Consider the following 9287-nt stretch of genomic DNA (forward strand, 5'->3'; position numbering starts at 1 on the left):
TGAAGCATTACATAGCTGTGTACTTTTGTTAGTTCTTAGGAAAATAGAAGAGTTTGATTATGCTAGCTATTTATCTAGTAGACATATTAAATAATAAAAGCAGAAAGGCTGTGTAGAATCTAACATGCAATTCAGGTCAAGTTAGGTTAGAAATATGCTCTTCAGTTAAGATAAACTCCTCTTTGTACCAGTCATGGTGATAAAAAATGGTAAATAGTGTTTATGTCACATGTTTTTCTGTGATTTGCTTAATGAATTAATGAATGCTGTTTCTTTTTAATTGTTTTTCTTTTTTTCAATATTTCTGGAAATTTATTTATAAATTCTCTTAAACCTTGGAAAATGTTATATTTTTTATCAGAAAGGAAGAAAGAGAAAAGAAAAGATAAAGATAAGGGAGTTATAAAGAGTATGAAATAAGTTGAGAAGTATTAATTGTATCTCCCAGATGAGCCATTCTCTGAGTTTTTCTCTTTTGACCGCCTGATCCAAGAGTTGCATATACTTTGCATGAAGCCTCTCCCTTCATTTATTCTTTTTTTTCTTTATTGATTAAGGTATTACATATGTGTCCTTATCCCCCTTAACCCCCCCCCCGACTCCCCCGCTCATGTCCTCACCCCCCTGGGGTCTGTGTCCATTGGTTATGCTTATATGTCCTTTGGTTGATCTCTTCCCCTTACCACCACCCTCCCCTACCTTCCCTCTGAGGTTGTTTTTCTATAATTTCTTTTCATATTAATGCAAAATCATGATTTTTTTTGAGACACAGAACACTCTTTGGCTTTAAGCTAGTAAGTAGTTCAGAAGGTATGTGTGTCATCCTGAAAGTCTTGATAAGTACTTCCCAAGAGATGATCTGGCCTAAACAACTGCTTTGGAGTTTTCTCCATTACAGATCATTAGAGAAGGTCTGCAGATTCTCTGGTATATTGCTAAGGAATATTTGTCCTAACAGAATCAAAACCTCCCAAAGAGTATTCACAGAATCAACCCAGATTCCAGATTAGGCTTGTCAGAATAGTAGCCAGGGTTCAGAATGCCATAAGATAGGCAGGTAAAATTTGGTTTAACTGAGTAAAGATATTATTTTACTTAAATTGTTTTGAAAGTTGTCTCTGTGCTGCATATTAAAATTATATGTGGATTTTAAGTACTTACTCTATCTGATCACTTGAAACACTGGTTATTTTTTAAGCTAAAAAAATACAGTTTTTGAAAGAGAAGAAGGAAAAAGAGAGAATGAGAGAGGGAAGAGGAGAAAGAAAAGAGGAAGAATAGAAGAGAGTGTGAAGGAAGGAAAGAAGGAGAGAAAAAAGAAAGAGAGAGAGAGAGAGAGAGAGAGAGAGAGAGAGAGAGAGAGAGAGAAAGGAAGAAAGGGAAAAAGAAAAGATAAAGGTAAAGATAAGGGAGTTATAAAGAGCATGAAATAAGTTGAGAAGTAAATTATGAATGCTTTAATTGTTTGGGTCCAAAGGAAATGAAATCCGATTTTTTTTAAAGAACCCAGTTTCACTCACTGGTGCTTTGATCCACTGATTAACATTTGCAACCATTAACTCACTTTCCTGATGGAGGCGACTGTCAGATGGTGCTGCTCCCCAAGCCGGGCGCAGAGTTTCCAGCTGTGGATGCAGACAGATCAAAGCGTATGATGGACCCTCTACAACACAGTCTATCTGGAATACTAATAATAGTCTGTACTACTTGTAAAGAATCAAGTCATTTTTCTCCACTCTTTCAAATAATCAGCGTTTCCTTGTACATGCTATTAATTGATTCAATATGCAGGAGGAATGTCTGAACTTTTCCCACGCCTTACACTTACTCGCTTTTTATTATATACATTAGTCTACCTCCAGAGGTTGTTTTAATTCAAGTCAGGTTTTTTTTTTCATAAAAAATGAAACGGGTACTTGTTATGTTTAGCTTTATATGCTATGCATTGTCTTATGTTTTATAATTGTGTGTATATTTGTCATCGCCTACCCTGCTCAATTTTGATGCTGCTTAACTTGCTTATAGGATAATTTCATTACCTGCTTTGCTAAGTTTTGAGATTTTTACTATAGATATCTTATAAGATTGCTCTGTCCTCAACCCCCTCTTTAAGATTTTGAACCCAGTAGTTCAAAATTCTTGCTAATAACTGACAATGATTTCAGGCTTGTTACACTGACGTCTTTTTGTCTGTTGGCTTGTCAGTATATTTGTTTGTTTTTCATGTGACAATAGCTGTTTGCTTTTATTTTATTCCTAACTTACCTTTTGTATGTTTATAGTTTATTCTCTTTTCAGGAAATTCTGCAGATTTTTTTTACCTAAGAAATAGTTTCTGTTGTCTGATTATCTTGGGGTTGTGGACTATGAAAGATTCACCTACAGTTGTGATATATACCTAACATCTTTAGAAGATAGAAAGGTTGAGGGGGCTAACTCTTAGTTAAATAGGCATTTGTTAAACAAGTCAGGTGTGCAAAAGCTGTGTGATTGAGGCTGAGGGAGAGTAGAATAATAAGGTGCTTAAAAACAAGATCTCTCCCCTCACATAGTTTAGCATTCATTTTTCTAAGATAATACAAAGGATCCCTGAGAACTCTGTGATCATTTCTTGTATATGCACAGAGCAGGTAGAACCGTGCCCTTTAAACTTTCTCTATGCAGTGAGTGAAGGGAAAAGATAAGCCTGGAGTGTTATGAACAACTGAAGTTTATAGGGCTAACGGATTTAATGCCATGAAAAGGGCAGTGACATGGTCTTACTTTGTCATCAAAAAGGGTTTTGCATCTTCCCACTGCATATTTCTCACAGCTAGTTTTAATGTTCTTCGTTGCCTGAAAGAGTTCAATTCAGTCATCCCTTTGGTTGGCATGGCATATGTGACATAAATGTGTGTGTTTCTTTTGTAGCAAGTATAATAGAAAACAAATCAAACAAACAAAAAACCACATAGGATTTTAGGGAACGCTAAAAGGTTTTCCTAAAATATGGCAATTTGGTGGAAACTTGTTTTATAATAAAATGCAATTCTACCTCTGGTTGTTTGTGAGAGTATATCCGGATTATTGTATTCTATCACGCCACCATTTCTAAGGGGATGCATTTCAAATTTGCTGCTTGTGTAAGTCAGTGGTCGAACAGAAGTGGTCAGACAGCAGACAGGAAGCCAGCTGGCAGGTTCCTCTGTTGGGCATCTCAAGAATGATCTGAGAGAAACAACATGTGGAAAGGAAGCAGCGTGTGTTCTGCACAATGATGTGTGCCCATGGCACGAAGGAACACAGAGGAAAATAATTTCTTTTTATTTTATTTTTTAAGGTTTCTGTTTTTATTGCGTTTTAGAGAATTTATTTTCCCAAGAATTATACACCTAAGTTTTCAATGTATTGGTGTGAAGTCTATTTCTATTCTATTTGTATGACAGATTTAATTTATACTGTATAGTTATCCATGTTCCTTTCTTCATTTCTAATCATGCTTATAGTATGCTATCTTTTTTTCTCACTGGTGAGTTTATACAGAAGTTCCTCAATATTAAATATTTTCAAAGACAGCAACAACCCAGAAATTTTCCTAGTGATTCTCTCTGGGCGATTTCTGTTATCTTTATTTTCAAAGAATTTCTAAATCCTTCGTTTTCTCAAATTAGTCCAAAGTTTTTGAAAAATATAAATGTAAATGCAGATCTAGCACAGTTTTACTAATTAAAAACCTAAAACATTGAGGAAATGGACACGAGAATGTTAAATAAGCATTAACCCTTGAATTTATAAGGAATGGTTGACAGTGTCTGATTGTTCTGAAGTGGACTGTATGGAAAATATATGAGAGTGACTTGGTATGTCTTCAGAATTATCATTCCTTCTACAGCTTTTTAAAAGCAATACACATGTGCATAGTTCTCAAATAATGGCATAGACTTAAAAAACTGCTTTTTTTTATAAGGGTCATCATTTTTCCAGAGTTGAAAAAAATTCTCCACCCAAACTAGCCTACATTTTTATCATAATTCAATACCTTGATATTTTAAAAGTTGTTAATGTAATAAATATTTGATTATTGTACAAGAGAACCTATTACAGTATTACCGTGGATAATACATAATGGAAGAGATAATATACATCTAATCAAAGTCAAATCAAAATTAATATTGCAATAGTCTTTTGAGACTCATCTCTTATGTATGTTAATATTATGTAATAGATAATAAAAAGAGAGCAGGAACAATTTACATTTTGGAAAGAGCCTTGAAACATTCTGCATTATTAAATCAGACAAAATTAATTCTTATGTTGTCTCATAACAATGTAAAAATATTTAAAGGCACTTAATGTTGTCAGGAGACAAATATTCTGATGAGAGCGGAGAGCATAAATAAACATTCTGCACCAAGTGGCGTCTTCCATAGCCAGATGTTGTCATAAATGTAGCAATTTTAAAATTACCATATTCTACGATGTGTTCACAGAAAAGATAACCAAAAACTTGAAATTGCAAGCTCTTTGAAACTAAGCACTTCATATTTTTATTGTGCATTCTCTGAGGTAATTATCTTTTGTGATATATTTAAGAGAAAGCTGATAACAAATGAGACAGTTGGCAATGAAAATAGGTAGATTTGTAGACATTTGAAGAACTATTTTACTACTAACAGTCCTATTTATTGTACATTTAACATGTGTCTGTCACATATCTATGAATTTGACTATGTATTCAACCATTTAATTGTCACCATGATCTTACAAGATAGGCGCTAATTTTACTCCCCATTTTACACCTGAGCAAAGCTCACAAAACTTGCCAACATTAGAGCTAGGAGTCAGTCAGGTACTGGCAGCCTGGACCTGGGATTCTGCTCGGAACACTAAAGCTACAGGAGGAGTCATGGAATCGTTGTCCATCTACAAGGAGAAATCTTGGGCTCGCATTTTTTGTCTGTTCCTTGAGATACTTAGAAGATGGACTCATCAAATTTGCAAAGACAACAATCGTTGAGTAAATTGATATAATAAATACATTTTTTTAAAATATATTTTATTGATTTTTCACAGAGAGGAAGGGAGAGAGATAGAGAGTTAGAAACATCGATGAGAGAGAGACATCGATCAGCTGCCTCCTGCACACCCCCCACTGGGGATGTGCCCGCAACCCAGGTACATGCACTTGACCGGAATTGAACCTGGGACCTTTCAGTCCGCAGGCCGATGCTCTATCCACTGAGCCAAACTGGTTTCGGCAATAAATGCATTCTTAAGTTGAATGTTTGAGATGAACTTAAAACTAATTATAATAAGCACACTGAAAAATTCTAAGTGTGAACATATCCTATAGTCTTTTTTAAAAGATGGTGCCATAAGAGACCCCAGCCTCGGTGCCCTCATCAAGATCAACACCTAGTCAGCTGTCCACAAACAAAAGCAGCTCTGGGAGAGCCCTGGGGTCCACTTAAGAAGCATCAGCAACACAGTGAAACGGTTAGAAGAAAGCATTCTGCCTGCATCATCCCATCTCCCAAGGCAGCATTGCTCAGGGCCACAGGAGTTTGTATGCTATTTTCCATGTGTTTCAAATGCCTCTCCAATTCCTGGGTCTTTCCTGGCTCTCATTCCTGACAATGCTGTCTCCTAAACATCATGCAGAGAGCTCTGAGTCTATTGGTGTGTGTGTGGGTATGGGTGGGTGGGTGTGTGTACATGCACACATCTCAGAAGACTACCTAATGTGGGAAAATGTAAATTATCAAGTTTATAATTATTTGATAACTCAGGGCCCAGTGCACGAATTCGTGCACCTTGAAAGGAATCGTGGGCCGCGAGGCTGCAGTGGACACAGGGGGAGGTCTCTGCCCATCCTCTGCACCCCTGCCCGGCCCCTCCCACCATGGCCCCTGGATCCCCTCTCTGCGTCAGCCCTGCCTTCACTGCTCCCAGGCACTGACGGTGCTGGCCCCTCTCGCACCCTCTGATGGTGCAGAGTGATTGGGGCCGGCGCCAGCAGCAGGTGCGAATGGGGCCGGTGCTGTCAGCGGGTGTGAGCAATGGCTACTTCCCGGATCCCCTTCAGGAGTAGGGGAGGTGGAGAAGCCCTCAGCGGCGATAGGGGCTGGAAGCCACTGCTCATACCCACTGACAGCGCCGAGTGATCAGGGCCAGTGTCGGGCACCGGCAGCAGGTGTGAGTGGCGGCTCCAGCACCAGCAGCGGGTGTGAGCGGGGCTGGTCCTGGCAGCAGGTGCAAGTGCCAGGCAGGACCACAGCGCATGAGAGCAAAGAATTTTCAGTAACTACCAGAGGCTCGCCCCGATGACATTGACCGGCGCCCCACCTTGGCCTGGTGCCCCTGCTCACCTGCTCCACCATCCTGCTGCGGCCAGTGCCTGCCATGTTCTGCACTCTGCTACCTGCTGTTGATGCCCACCATTTTCCGCGCGCACCCTCTGGTGGTCAGCACACATCATAGCGACCGGTTGTTTCATTGTTTGGTTGTCCGGTTGTTCCACCATTCAGTCTATTTGCATATTAGGGTTTTATATATATAGATATCTGGAGCTCTTACTAGTCTGTTGGCCTTGTAAGTCCACAAGAACCGAAATAGGTTCATCATTTTGTGTTTAGTGTGAACCGAAAATATATACTTATACTATTTAGCTTGGAAATGACTAAAAAACTAGTCCACTGACTGCAGCATGAAGCAGTTGAATATCCTTGCAGTGTTGAGCATTCACATAAACCAGCTTCCACAGGAGTGAGCAGAGCCTGGACAGTGTGGCTGGCCGACACTCCCTCAGCCTCAGTATCCTACTTGGGCAGGGTTGGAATCAGAGAAAACTCTGTGACAGAAGCAGCTCCCACCTCTACAACTGCTCAGGGTCCTGAGTTGGAGAAAGGGGTTGTCTTGGCGCCTGTCATTGACTTCATTGGGTGACGCGTTATCTCTGACCTGTCACTAAGGTCAGCAGAAGGAAATGCACTGACTGATGTAGGTCTGGATGATAAGGTCTAAGTGTCATGGAGCTTGGAGTGAGGGTAGGAATCAGCTCTACTCAAAACAGACAAACTGAGTGGGCCGAGCATGGGTCACCAAAGCCCAAACCATAACCTGTCACTTTAAGAAGAGAAGGTGAGGATTGGGTGGCAAGAACCATGAATATCTACATTGCCCATCACACAGTCTATGGCTCCGAGTAAGGACTCAGCAAATGTCTGTGGAATGAAAAAACAAATGGCACCTCATAGAAAACCATGCATTTAAAATGTCGTTGAAACCTGATACAGTCAATAATATGCAGCGAAGGATATAAATAAGTGTATTATACAATGAAAAATATCAAAGAAAGCTTAGACATGAAGCAGAAACCTTGTAAAAATTATTCATATATACAAACTCTATAAAATATTATTCATTAAAGGGAATAAACCAATATTTGGCTTTCAAACAACTTTATATATAGAAATAAAATACAGTATGGTCTTTCCGGAGAGTAATAGGCAATATGTAAAAGGAGAGAGAAAACCTTTGAAGCAGTAATCCCACTTTGGTTATAATATCCAAAGAAAATAATTCCGAATGAATAAAAAATTGTGATATACCACTATATTAGTAGCTATTGAATGAGTGTGTGTGTGTGTGTGTGTAGTCACACACCACGTAATGCCTTTTTGACCCATGACAGACTGCATGTATAATGGTGGTCCCATAACATGATAATAGAGCTGAATGTCCTATAAGAAATCAAAGAATATCTGATTCAGGAGGGATTTTTTTCTGTGATGGGAGCGATATCTGTGGTGCTTTGCAGTAGATTCCCTCTTACAGCACTTCACTGTTGAGCAAATAGATCCCATCCTGATCAGTCAGTCACTGGCCAGTGTCAGCAAGAGGAGCCTGTCCCGCCCACACTACATATTCTGAGGGTGCCATAGCCTTCCCAGGTCTAGCCGAAGGTCCTCAGAGCACATTGCTGCAAATTCGTTGTTGAGGACCTAAGAGTTTTCACAGGACACAGGTCCACAGAGCTACCTTAACAAGGATTAGGTTCCACTGCCGCTGTAGTGGAGGTGTTCTGTGCTAGTGTTGAGTCACTCTGTACTTTGGAAATATTTATAGTTTTTAATGTTATAAAGCAAGAGTTTTATTTTTCCCATTAATTCAATGCCAAAGAGAGCCCTTTCCACCAGATAGGGTCAATAGGAGCAAAAACAATATCCAAATGCAACATTGAGTCCTCAGCTCTACACCTTCTCCATGTTAAACACCCTCTTTTTCTTTATGAATACCATGAAGTTCCTTAGTCTGATCACTGCTCCAACATGCAAATGCACGTGGCCATGCCAATCCCTCTGTTCCGTTAGCTTTGCATCCTGGTTTCTCACTCCTACTGATCCCTGGCCCCATTCACTCCCTCCTGGCAGTCACTGTAATGGGGATCTATTCCTCCCCCAGCCAGTTTCTCCTCCATAGTCCCAATCCATCCAGCCCACATCCCTGTTTAAGGAGCAACACTGTATAGTTCTATTTCTGAGCCTGTGGGAAGGAAACGGGGAGGGTTTGTGGGACAGTATTTATAAAGTCTACAGTAGTACATGGTAATATCCACGCCTTCCCATCCACTCACCACTCACTCACCGACTCACCCAGAGCAACTTCCAGGACTGCAAGTTCCATTCATGGACCTGTTCTGTAGATACATACTTAACCATATCTATTACATGTGGCATGCTGGGTAGGGTTAGAGCCCAGGAGCAGTAGGCTGCACCGTGTAGCCTAGTAGTGCAGTACGCCATGCCGTCACTGTGAAAGTGCACTCTCTGATGGTTACACACTGAAGGAGTCTCCTAATGATGCATTTCTCAGAATGTCTCCCCATCATCAATGGCTCATGACTGAGTATTTTTCTTTATCCGTGCATCTGTCCTATCAAACACTCAGGTTGTTCCCATTTCTTGGCTGTTGTGAATAATGCAACAGTGAACATGGAAGTGCAGGTATTTTTTGAGACACTGATTTCATTTTCTTTGAATATCATACTAGGGATGGGAATGATGCATCAGATAGTAGTTCTATTTTTATTTTTTTGAGGAAACTCCATATTGTTTTAGGTAATGGCTATCCCAATTACATTACCACTTAGGAGTGTATCAGGGCTCCTTTTTCTTCACATCCTGTCCAACACAGTTAGTGTTGTCTTTTGGATAATACCCATTCTGACATTGTGAGGTGATATCCACTATGGTTTGATTCACATTTCCTTGTTGATTAGTGATATTTGGCACCTTTTCATGTACTGG

This window comes from Myotis lucifugus, unplaced genomic scaffold (genome assembly GCF_000147115.1).
Source record: "Myotis lucifugus unplaced genomic scaffold, Myoluc2.0 scaffold_27, whole genome shotgun sequence".
In the NCBI taxonomy this organism is placed as follows: Eukaryota; Metazoa; Chordata; class Mammalia; order Chiroptera; family Vespertilionidae; genus Myotis; species Myotis lucifugus.